Consider the following 12,142-nt stretch of genomic DNA (forward strand, 5'->3'; position numbering starts at 1 on the left):
CAAAGTCCCTTTGGAAGGGAATGTATGAGGTAAATTTTAAGAGAGTTATAATGATGTAAAGAGAAAAGAAAATAGATTTTACAGGTGTACTTTTAGTCTGTAATACATTATTTTAAATACACATTAATATAATTAGACATTATATACTCTGCACCCATCTACTGAGGTACTTCAACTTTATTATTAACATTACTTGTGTTTGAACATCATATTTACGGGCAAATTGGCATCATTTTTTTTTTTACGACATTTTCGTGAAGCAAAGAATTGTGGGTTGTGAGTGCCCACGAAGGATACACCTAATGCATCCTCCGAATTCCCGTGAAAGACAGTCGCATTCGAAGGCTGCATTCAAAGTGTCCTATTCGCTTTTCTGAAATGAGACGGCCTTGATGATGTATGCGGCCGACAAATGCGACGCCCGGAGGACGCAGCCTTCCAAACGAGAAACAGCCATCGAGTCTGCTTCATTTCTGATCTGTGCATCTTCTCCTGTGATTTGGATAAGACATAACATGCAGCGTGCAAGTACCCTCTAGCAGCGGGTGACAGTATAGACAGCCTTATTGACATCTGCTTGCATGATTACTGAAAGAATCTGACCTGAAATTAATTAATCGACAATCGATAAGCTTAATCGATCAAATTATTAAAGACAATTAATCGATTTTTGATTAACCATTAGCATCCCTACTCCCGTATATATGCGGCTCAATCATTAAACAGCTTCACCACGGCAACGTAATTTTCCTACAACGCCTGTGTATATAACAGAACATGGCATCTGAGATAAACGTCGCAATTTTATTCTCTGTTGCTTCGCTTTATTTCCAGATATTCCAGAGTAGTTTTCTTTAGTGCATGTAAACATAGCAAGTATACTTTGAAAGTCTAGAATGCTTGGCTGTGTGCAAAGTGATCGACTGATATGTTTTTTTTTTCTTTCTCCCCAATTTGGAATGGCCAATTCCCAATGCACACTAAGTCCTCGTGGTGACGTAGTGACTCGCCTCAATCTGGGTGGTGGAGGACGAATCTCAGTTGCCTCCGCATCTAAGACAGTCAATCCACACATCTTATCATGTGGCTTGTTGAGCGCGTTGCCGCAGAGACATAGCACATGTGGAGGCTTCACGTTATTCTCCGCGGCATCCATGCACAACTCACCACGTGCCCCACCGAGAGCGAGAACCATATTATAGCGACCATGAGGAGGTTACTTAGGAGACCTGGCCGGAGTCACTCAGCACGCCCTGTATTCGAACTCGTGACTCCAGGGGTGGTAGTCAGCGTCTTTACCCGCTGAGCTACACAGGCCCCACCGATATACGTTTTTTTTAATGGCTGATGCCGATATCCAGAGAGCGGGATGGCCGATAAAATGCCGATAAATCACACAAATATAGTAAATAACAAACATACAACTGCTAAAAAAATGAATAAACTCTTCTTTAGCACTATATTTACTCAATTTCACACTAAACTTAAAAAAAAAATATTGTATTTAAAATGGTAGATAGCAGTTTCTTATGGTTTTTGTTTAGTCATCAAATTTTAGTAATATATTTGCACATGAAGAAATTGCCAATACATTAGGAAGGAAATAACAGTACACACAGTAGTCCAGCAACCATGGATGGCATGTCCACGCTAGCAATTGCATTTTCTCAAAAAATACAGAATCAAACCAATTGCACATACAGTGCATAGTGAATAAGACATTTACTTATAGCGCACGTGAAACGCTTGAGCAGCAATCTCCTGACAGTTTAAACGGCATGGATCACCTGCTTGGATTGTCACGGACTGACCGTCATGATTTGTGAATCGGAGGAACTTTTCATCCTGAAGTTTTGATTCTGGCTGATAGAATACACGCTTCAGAGGAAGATATTTGATTAGCACTCGACAGAAGAAAACGCTGATTTTTGTGTGGTTTGTGAATTGCATCTGTTTAAACGAGATGTCTGCAAATTTGCAGAAAGTATATGATAGAAGTTTTATTGATATTTGCCTTATATCATTAGAAAAGTTACAGGGAGTGGCCTGGGTAGCTCAGTGAGTAAAGACGTTGACTACCACCTGGAGTCGGCGAGTTCAAATCCAGGGCGTGCTGAATGACTCCAGCCAGGTCTCCTAAGCAACCAAACTGGCCCGGATGCTAGGGAGGGTAGAGTCACATGGGGTAACCTCCTCATTGTCACTATAATGTGGTTCGCTCTCGGTGGGGCACATGGTGAGTTGTGCGTTGATACCGTGGTGGATGGCGTGAAGCCTCCACATGCGCTATGTCTCCGCGGTAACGCACTCAACAAGCCACGTGATAAGATGCGTGGGTTGACGGTCTCAGACGCAGAGGCAACTGAGATTCGTACTCCGCCACCCGGACTGAGGCGTCACTACGCCACCACGAGAACTCAGAGTGCATTGGGAATTGGGCATTCAAAATTGGGGAGGAAAAGGGGAGAAAAAAAAAAAAAAGTTACAGGGAACTGTTGAGGAGAGACTGATAGAATACATGCTTCAGAGGAAGATTTGAGCATTCCACAGGATGCTGGATCTGCTGAAGTTGTGTGAGGTTGGTTTATTACATATGTTTAAATGAGCTATGCGCAGATTTGCAGACAGTATATGATATAAGTTTTATTGATATTTGCCTTTTTATCATTAGACAAGACAGTTAAAAGTTACAGGGAACTGCTGAGAAGAGAGAGGGAGAATGAAACAGGCTAGCACTTTAACATTATGAGCTCTAACGCGTCTGCCGCGGCTCTGATATTCGGACCGTTTAAATGAGACTATGTTGCACACCGTTCTATTTTTGTAGTAACACGATGGCACATACCAACAAAATGAACCATGACTGGTAGTTACATGTCTCAGTCGCTTCACATGAAAGCAGGCGATTCTCAGCACACTCAAGAAACAAATCGGCCAAAGGGGAAAATTTCTCAGCCAATAGCGATAATTAAAACATTCCGAATATCAGCCGATATATCGCAGAGGCAGATAAATCGGTCGACCATTAGACGTAATGGCACGCGTAAAGATGAAGTATACCTTAGTCGAGTTGCTATTCGTTTCGGAGGGCATTTACACATAGTTTTGCAACGATCGCTATCTGATCAGTAAAACGCATAAAGTGACCAGGTTTAAATACCCCCGTACATCCCAATATTATTCGTGCCTACTTTCATGTGCAACTGTGCAAGTTTCCAGTTGGAATAATCACTCTTTGCATATACACATTCTTCAAGAATCAACTTAAGAGGCCTGTCATGTCGTTTCTTGCTGCTGTTTATCCAGCAAAAGCATCAGGGAGGCCCTCTAATTAAACTTCACAGGAAGTCATTCATCTGGGCTGATTGTTTTTGCATGGGGTTCAATAAGCCTAGCAGGAGGCCCGCAGAATGCAGCCTCCCCATTCAGGTGTTAAAGACTAGCACACAAACATACACGCAATGCATTACAGTCGACAGAAACAGTCCCTCTCTTCACCATCTCACTGTGCTCAACTAAGATCACAAATAAATTGGTGGAGAATAATTAATCAGCAACTGACAGAACTGAATGGAGAAGCTAAGGAGTCAAAGGTCCCCATGCAACCGACGACCCCCAAAGGGTTTAGGACAGGCCTACTAGGGCCTTTTAAATGTACTCCAACATGATTCAATTTGTATGTTCTTTATTAGAATGCAAGGCAACCTGGTTAGAAAAATTCAAGTTCTTTTCAATATAGGAAACAAAGGTGTGCAAGAAAAATTTACAAATGCACCAACCATTAATAATTTGCAATCTACCTGAATCATCATGGCAAAAGGAGCACCGGATGTTTGATTCTCCCATATATAGCCTCTCCATGATTTGAAATGAAGCGCAATAACGGTCATGGGTAAAAAGAAAAAGAGACCGTTCATCAACATGCACATGCCGAGGCCAGTTATGGTCATAAGCCGGTGTATGTCTGCATGATGGACGAAGCTGAGCTACAATCACACTGTGTACTAGGACTGAAACGATTAGTCAACGTTATAGACAATGTCGACAATAAAAAAAATTGACGACAAAAATTTTCGTTGTCGAATAGTCGTTTGATCTCATTTAACGTAACATGAGATCACATTAAATTAATGATGCCATGCAAGAGAAGCACTGCAGTTCACACCTGACTGAGGAGAGGAAGAATTACACAGTTCACATTCCAGATGAACTCAAAATTTTCACAGCTTCAGGTGATGTAGATCGCAAAGTATGAGGGACTTATGCAAAAATGCAAAATAAGTAAATACAGAAGCACTCTCGTTGTTGAATAAGTGGAGCTGGAGCAAAACTTGCATGTCGAGAGTCTTTAAAGGAAACATTGCGGTGTTACATCTTAAATGCAGTTATATTTAATGCTTTATAGATTTATTAAAGTTAAAATAACACAGAAGCAGATCATGTAAATAACTACAAACTTCGAAACTGGCATTTCTCTGTGCGGTCAGCGCCTCTTCTACGAGTTGCGCGAATGTCCCGATCTAAGGGGGAAGAGACTGAAACTGCACCCGGCTGAGGCACACTCTGTCGTGGGGGAAACTCATTCCGAGCGCGCACGCTTAATGCAGCTAGATTATAATGTGATGGCTCGCGACTTATTGAATCATAATATATGTCACTGTGCATTTCTTATCGTGAAGAAAATTGGCAATACGCAGCTTTAGTAAGACTTTACTCATAATTCATTAATAATTTATTTATTAATAATAATAAGAGTTTTTTTTGTGGGTTAAAGATGGATTGAAGTGAACAGAAAGGTGAGAGAGGATAGTCTTCGCCCCATCAAACATTGCAACAAAATACTTTAGCAGCTATACTGTTGAAGAAAAAAATTCTGAAATGTTGAATATAATATTAAAAATACAAATATTTAAAAATATCTAAAAATCCTTTAAAAAAAATATATGCATTCACCTGAGAAGCAGCATATAAGATATTTAGACTTGCTTTTAGAGAATAGATCTTGAATAAGTATATTTAAGTATAACCAATTGAAAAAATACACTTATTTAAGATACATTCTCTTAAAGCAAGCCTAAATATCTTATATTTTGCTTCTCAAGTAAATGTATCTTGTTTTAAGGATTTTTAGACTATTTTAAATGGAAAACAAGACAATCACTTAAAATCATTTTTTTTGCAGTGAATTTCTTTACTGGATTAAACTTAAAAATTATTTTCCCTTTAATTCAGTGAAAAAGATCATTTGTCCTCTATTGTTAGAAAGCACATTTAATACAACCTTTTAAGTCAGGCACAAGCTGAATAATCGGCAATATTCAACGATTATCGATTAATCAACAATAGTTGATTAATAAACTATAGTCGAATAATCGTTCTAAAAATTGTTAGATTAATCGATTATCAAAATAATCATTAGTTGCAGCCCTACTGTGTACAATCATATGGGGAATATTACCGCTGTCTTTTATATCTGTCTCCATGTTGTTCATCTGTCACGTTCATTTGGAGCGTGCCACACACGCACAGCTAATCAAATCGGGAGCGGCATTAAGACAAGCGCTATGAATTCTTTTTCTCTTCCTTATTCAGCCTTTGGTGGATTTAAATGTATCTAACTATAACGTTTGCAATATTTTTTGCTAAATCTCGATTACATTTTTTTTTGTGTGTGTCAAAATGCAAATTGGAATTAATTAGAAAAATCTGAAAAACCACCCAGCCCTAAGGCCTACTTCTAAAAACATAGCATAGTATAGGCCTATTTGCAAAATCTGTTTGACGACTTTGAGAGGAATAACTATTCTCAAATTAAAGTTTGAAGTTGACACCTACAATAGTACTGGTTTCCAAATTGTTTATTATGGCTTAACGGTACTCATTTGGTTCACTATTAGTGAAAATGGACAGAGTGGTATGAAGCCCAAAAAGGCCCAGAAACAGTTTGACTACATTACACTTAATTGATACTAGTCTTCATTTGCTGCTCTAGATTTATCGCTTCACAAGCATTCATTAACATCATACATATCAATTAGTAGCATGTACCAGCAACTGACAAGACATTTTCCCCTCAAAGGATTTTCACTGAGGATTTTTAAATAAACCAAATTTTTCTGATTAAGAGGTAATTACATTGATTTCATTCTTATCAAAACATAAGGCATTCAGGTCTTATTTTTTACCTAACTATGGGCCATGAAAAGAGCACTGATTTTAAGTAGGTATCAATCGGATACGCTCTTAACAGCAAATGAGAAGAGAAGTATACTTCCTTAGTATACAAACTGATCAATTATCAAAGACAAATGAGAAATAACTAGTATGAACACCACTTGATCACAAATGTAACCAAAAGGAAATAGTTGGAAACTTCAGTTGAAATACTGAATGAATGATGAACATGAAATTTTTTTTCATAATTATGAGTATTAATCATTAAAAACTTGTATGATCTATATTACGGCCATTTGTATCCCAAACATAAGCCCCAAAACAGATAGCATTCCTGTGAGTATTTGAGGGGCTAATGCATTTTACAATGATGTCAGTGGGAAGGTCTGAGGTAATGATGTTGTCCGTCACTCTGCTTTATAAAGCAGAAAGACATGTGGTCATATTGTTTCCTAGACCCATAAGCCTTATCTTTGAAAGAGAGAGCAGCAGCAGCCCCTAGCTTCCCCAAGAGTCAATGAATCAAACTTTTTGGACCTGACAGCTCGGTCCTGAGGGTCTTTTTTTAAACCCACTATCACAAAAAACCAAGAATCTGCTGGATGCAAACATGGCGGAAATAAAGAGCCATTCTGACTGGCTTTAAAACAACCGCATAGGCACTGAAGGTGCGTTGAAGGTTAAGAGATCAATGGGAGGACATGCGAGTGTCAGTGCTCACCTCTCGTGTCTCGGAACTGTCGCAGTGAGGGTTTGTTTTACAAAACTAGGACAACTTTGGTCTACATCATCATTTTGCACTGCCATAAATCTCACATCATATGTTTACAGAGCAAGTCATCTTGTTGTGTCTACTCAAAACGTTTGCCAAGGGGGCACTGCTAATTCTAAACACTACCTTTTCTGACCATTCAGCAGGCCTGAAACTCAGCCAACTTGACTACTCTTTCTGATCCAAGAGTCAATATCCAGTTCTAAATGTGATTTCCACTTCAAATATCTCTTTCAGCTTTCAGTGGCAAAGTGTGAACTGGTCTTCCAGACAAACCCACATTTGAACAGAGGAGCCAGAGAAAAGTTAAGGAACTGTTTAACAGTCTTGTATTTAGGTATAATGTCAATAGCTATTCTGCACTTAAAAATCATTCTGTCATCATTTACTCACCTTCATGTTATTCCAAGCCCATATGACTTTCTTCCATGAAACACAAAAAGAGATGTTAGCCAGAATTTTGGCCCCAGTCACCATTGAATTTCATTGCATCAATATTTCTTTACAATGAAAGTGAATGGTGACTGAGGCTGTCAGTCCCTTACATTTTGTTTCCTTCATATAAAAAACAAAAAAAAAACAAATGTCAACTTGGATTTAGCTAAATGAGAGTGAGTAAACCATGACAATTTTCATCTTTTCATTACACAATACGACCTAGACTTATAGTGGTGTATTTAGCATAAGAATGTCAATGGTGTGGTGAAGCACTTGTAGCACTATAAGATCTGGTGTGATGCAGGTATAAGCAGTACTTGAACAGGTACTTCTAAACCGTGACAGATCTATGATGAAATCTCCATTGATAACTTGAGCTCAGAGTCTTTGCTCAGCTCCATCTTATCACTTGGCACCACACTTCACAGGTTTTGTAGGCTTAACGAGACCAGACAGTCACTAGCAATAAGGCGCTCATTCACCATGGAAATTAAAGAGAACAAACTGCATAAAATCCTTTCACAAGCGATGGCCACAAGCTTGACGAATAGCCTAAAAAAGGTAGAAAAATAAATACCATGCTGCCAAGTGTCTTCCGCCTGAGGGAGAGGAGGGAGGGAACAGTCCACACAAAATGCCTTTGAGCAAAACAGTCAATAAGAACATTGTTTGGACCCCTCTTGAGGATGTAATACTAGTGGGGTGCCCCTCACAGTATGCAGCAGCCTTTTTCAAAATTAGCAGAAAATAGTCCAACTGGCCCTTATCAGATGTGCCACTTGCTAAAAAATATTTTGTTTTATAAGTTGTTTACACAAATTACTACATGAGACATTAGTATGATTTGAACAGGGTCATTCCACAAGAAGTACATGTTCCATGACTTCTGATCACAGTGGGTGGAGAGCCTTTTCTCTGACACTTTTACATACTATACAAAATATTGCATAAGAGTACATAAGAATGTGTGTGAGATTCTTAAGTAATTCATTGCATTTAAAGTAATATTCCAGGTTCAATACAAGTTAAGCTTAATCCACACTATTGTGGCACAATGTTGATTATCATAAACATTTATTTCGACCTGTCCCTCCTTTTCTTAAAAAAAGCACAAATCTAGGTTACAGTGAGACACTTACAATGAAAGTGAATGAGGCCAATCTGTAAATGTTAAAGTATTCAATGTTTCAAAAGTATAGCCACAAGATGTAAACATATGCGTACTACCATGATATTAGTGTGATAAAATCGGGAAGTAACCTTTTCTGTGTAAAGTTATTTCCAATTTTACAACTTTGTTCCCATGACGACATACTGCTGTAAACCCTAAGGCGATTATTAAAAACGATAGTTTAAAAAAAAACTTTACAGCTCAAACAACACACAAGTTTTAAGAGAAGAATGAACTATTTTTGTGGTAATCAACATAATGCCACAAATGCTGTTTATTGAGCTTAACTTATATTGAACCCAGAATATTCCTTTAAAATTATAACTTTTTGGGTGGGGTGGCCACTGCACACCTACTATTACTGTTTCTACTGTTTAACTGGTTATTTGTCATTGCTCTACTACCACACAGCACATCACTTTACTGCACTGTCTATTTGTTTATTGCATATTATGCCTTCCACCTTTGGAGTTCATTTACTGTTCTTCATATGCATTAGATTTTATTCATTTTATAACTTTTATATTTTTTCATTTATATACAGATTTTTACTCTATACTTTATATTACCTTTGTGTTTACATTTTTCATCTGCGTCTTGTTTTTGCCCAATCTGAGCCTCATCCTAAGCATTTCGATGCTCAGTAAACTCTGTGTAATATGTGCAAATGATAAAACTGATTAGTGAAATTTGTTCATATAGTGGAAAGATGGAGGACCTTGAAATCTGTGGCAAGTTAATTTTTTTACTTAAAATTATTTCAAACTAACTTTTAATGTGATATGTTGTACACTATAAAGAAAATGATAACGTGTCAAAAAAGAATGAAGAAAAAAAAAATACGGATCTCTCCATAAACTTCTATTATTTGGCTCCTGAAAGCATATTACAAATCCTTGAGGGGCCAATCTCTGCAAATCAGACTACTATAGTAAGCCGCTGACTATACAAAGCCTATAAATTAAGCACGGTCTCACTTTGGACGTGTCTGTAGAGCACGAATAACAAACAGCATATATCATTGATCAGAGTTTCTTTCTAAACGTCATCTCCCCCCGATTATCAGTGACTCCCTGTTGGCTTGGATCAATACCTGCATTCACGCTGGAATTAGATTTCACTCTCACGTCTGTCAAGTGTTGGGCAGCCATTTGCGTGCATATGGAGCAAGTTGAGAGAACGTCCTCACTTACGTAAATGGCTGATGCATTTCGAGATTTTTTCTTTTTTTTTTTTTTAATTATACAGCCATCAAGGCTCACCGTGCACCACCGTGTGTCCTGAACACAATTCAGAGAAAATCCGCTCCCTCAAAACAGACACCAAACAGCACGTTTGAGCTGATATTGCTTGAATATGTCCCGTAGATTGATTTAGATGGCGCAGTAAGAGTGAATTTGTTATGATCTTTCATTGTCTCTGAGCCGCTGCTACTGTAGCCACAGCCGGGAGGACGCGAGGCTTTCTCCGCCAATCTGGGTTAACCCCTAGAGACACCAGATGAAACAATGAAACCCATTTCACACATATAAACCACCTAACTTCTTAAAGTTGCTTCCTAAACATAACGGCTTTTCCGTAGAAAAGCGAGCCGCTCGGTTTACGACACGCAACAGAGCAATCCCGAGATCATTTTAATAGTATTAGCCAGTCACTTTGAACTGCTGCATGTTAGAAGCGCTTTGCTTTCCACGCAAATGCTGCTATGCTATTGTCTGGCTCCTCAAAAGCGTGCGTCGGTGATCGCTTTTACTCGTTTACCCCATTCCGTTGCATCAACTGACGCATCATTCGTGCTTGTAAATCATTTCGCGTGTAAATTCTAATCCGCTCTGATACCGGCTAGGCCTCATTCGAACCCCCGGACTCACCTGACTCGCCTTTCCCCTTCAGGTTCCTCTGGCTCCGGGTTTACTCTCCGATCCTGAAGCGCTGCTGTAGCTCCTCACAACCAGTCCCGGGCACCGGCAGGCAACAAAAAAGCGCTGATTGGGCCTCGGCGAGCGCTCATCCCCTTGGTCTCTGCCCAGACATACGGGTTATTGGTCGGCGGCTGTGTCGGAGACGCGCCCTTATTAAGGTGTATGTTGTTGTCTGTGTCTGGAGGGGAGGGGACAAGAAGCTCTGAAATGATGGGAACTAAATGGGTTGTTATGCAGCGCGTCGTGTCGGCAGCACAAGGAGAACTTACTACTACACTGACAGATAAATTGTGGACAGCCATATTAACTCCCTCTTCAGGTCTTCAGGAGCGATCGACTGGAGCATTTTGAGGAACATTGTGATCGCGAGCGTTTTGACATTCTTCGATCGTGCCTAAAACTTACAGAACACCAAAACAGTATCAGATATGTGATTCTTTTATTTTTTATTTCAGGCCGCATAGGTGGACATGAGTGATTCCTGCGAAATTTGATATGCTATTGTCTGAACCGGCAAGTGTTAGAAAATTAATATTCATAATAATTAAAAGATGCGCATTTAAAGGAGATATCCGAATCTGCTCAGTTGTTTTCGGTAGCATGACATACCTAATTTGGAGTGCTTGTCAAAAAAAAAAAAAAACTATTTTTGGCTTTTTCCCCTTTCGTTTGCTTGCTTTTATTTATTCTTTCTTACACGACAAACTGATCGGGCAGTGACACACTGAACAATACTATTCTCCCTTGACCTACTTACACCAGAAAATCGGCATGCATTGTTGCACCCCCGAATACTAAATGCAGCAAAAGTATGAAACTCTGTGTTACTAAAGATCGGACAAAGATATAATTGTTGGTTATCGTTAGCAAGTGCGCCTGCAGGAAAATAAGATTCAGTCAGATTATTTCTATATGCAGTGTTTATTTGGTTTCGGCTTTTTTCATTCAGCGGTGATCCCGAGTGTTGTTTACAGTCACGGTTTTTATACTGTATGTATCTCGCTAGTCAAATACTGTTACTGTACAGTACTGTACTGGGGTATACGGGACCGAAACGGCTTTGTCCCGTCAGTCGCATGGGAAGCTGTTCTATGGTTAACTGGAACTGTCTTTTTAGAAGATGACTGACCTGACAAATCGCAACATTTGTCCACCATAAACCCGCAAAGCGTTTTATCTGAACATCAGTTATGTACTGATGTTCGCAAAGAACTCTTTTATTGTTTGTCAACACTGGAGTTGAGACCTCTAGCGGTGGTTTGTGTTGCTTACGGTAGATTTAAAACGTAAAAAGTAGCTAAGAGAGTCACTGCAACATGGGGTCACATGATGCATTAATAACTTTACTGTCTACACCTATCATAAGGGTCTGAGCTACTTTGTATAGCATTACATCACAGTCAAATGGCTTACTCTGATATACAAACTTATATTGAGTTGTATGTATACGGTACAACGAGGCTAAAGGCCCTCAGGGGTAAAAGGCACTTTTGATTCTATTTTCTCTCAAAACACTAGACAGAAAAAACAAATTCCAACAGTACATTCCTTAACACCTGTTCGTCACTATGCACTAAAATATTCCTGATTCTATGAGATCATTGCGACAATGTATAAAATTTGATTTTAAATGTAATTTGTTCTACTATTTAATAATTGTTTAAA

General features: G+C 39.0%; 1 protein-coding gene across 1 annotated transcript in view; it reads right to left on the minus strand.

The window, feature by feature from the left end:
• gatad2b (GATA zinc finger domain containing 2B) overlaps positions 1–11,015 on the minus strand; it is an 84,668-nt gene extending 73,653 nt beyond the window's left edge. The window contains exon 1 of the mRNA XM_051664300.1: positions 10,427–11,015. The gene's annotated coding sequence lies outside the window, so the exon portion shown is untranslated. The remainder of the gene's footprint in view (positions 1–10,426) is intronic.
• Positions 11,016–12,142: the final 1,127 nt, after the last annotated feature.

This window comes from Myxocyprinus asiaticus, chromosome 30 (assembly GCF_019703515.2).
Source record: "Myxocyprinus asiaticus isolate MX2 ecotype Aquarium Trade chromosome 30, UBuf_Myxa_2, whole genome shotgun sequence".
Classification (NCBI taxonomy): domain Eukaryota; kingdom Metazoa; phylum Chordata; class Actinopteri; order Cypriniformes; family Catostomidae; genus Myxocyprinus; species Myxocyprinus asiaticus.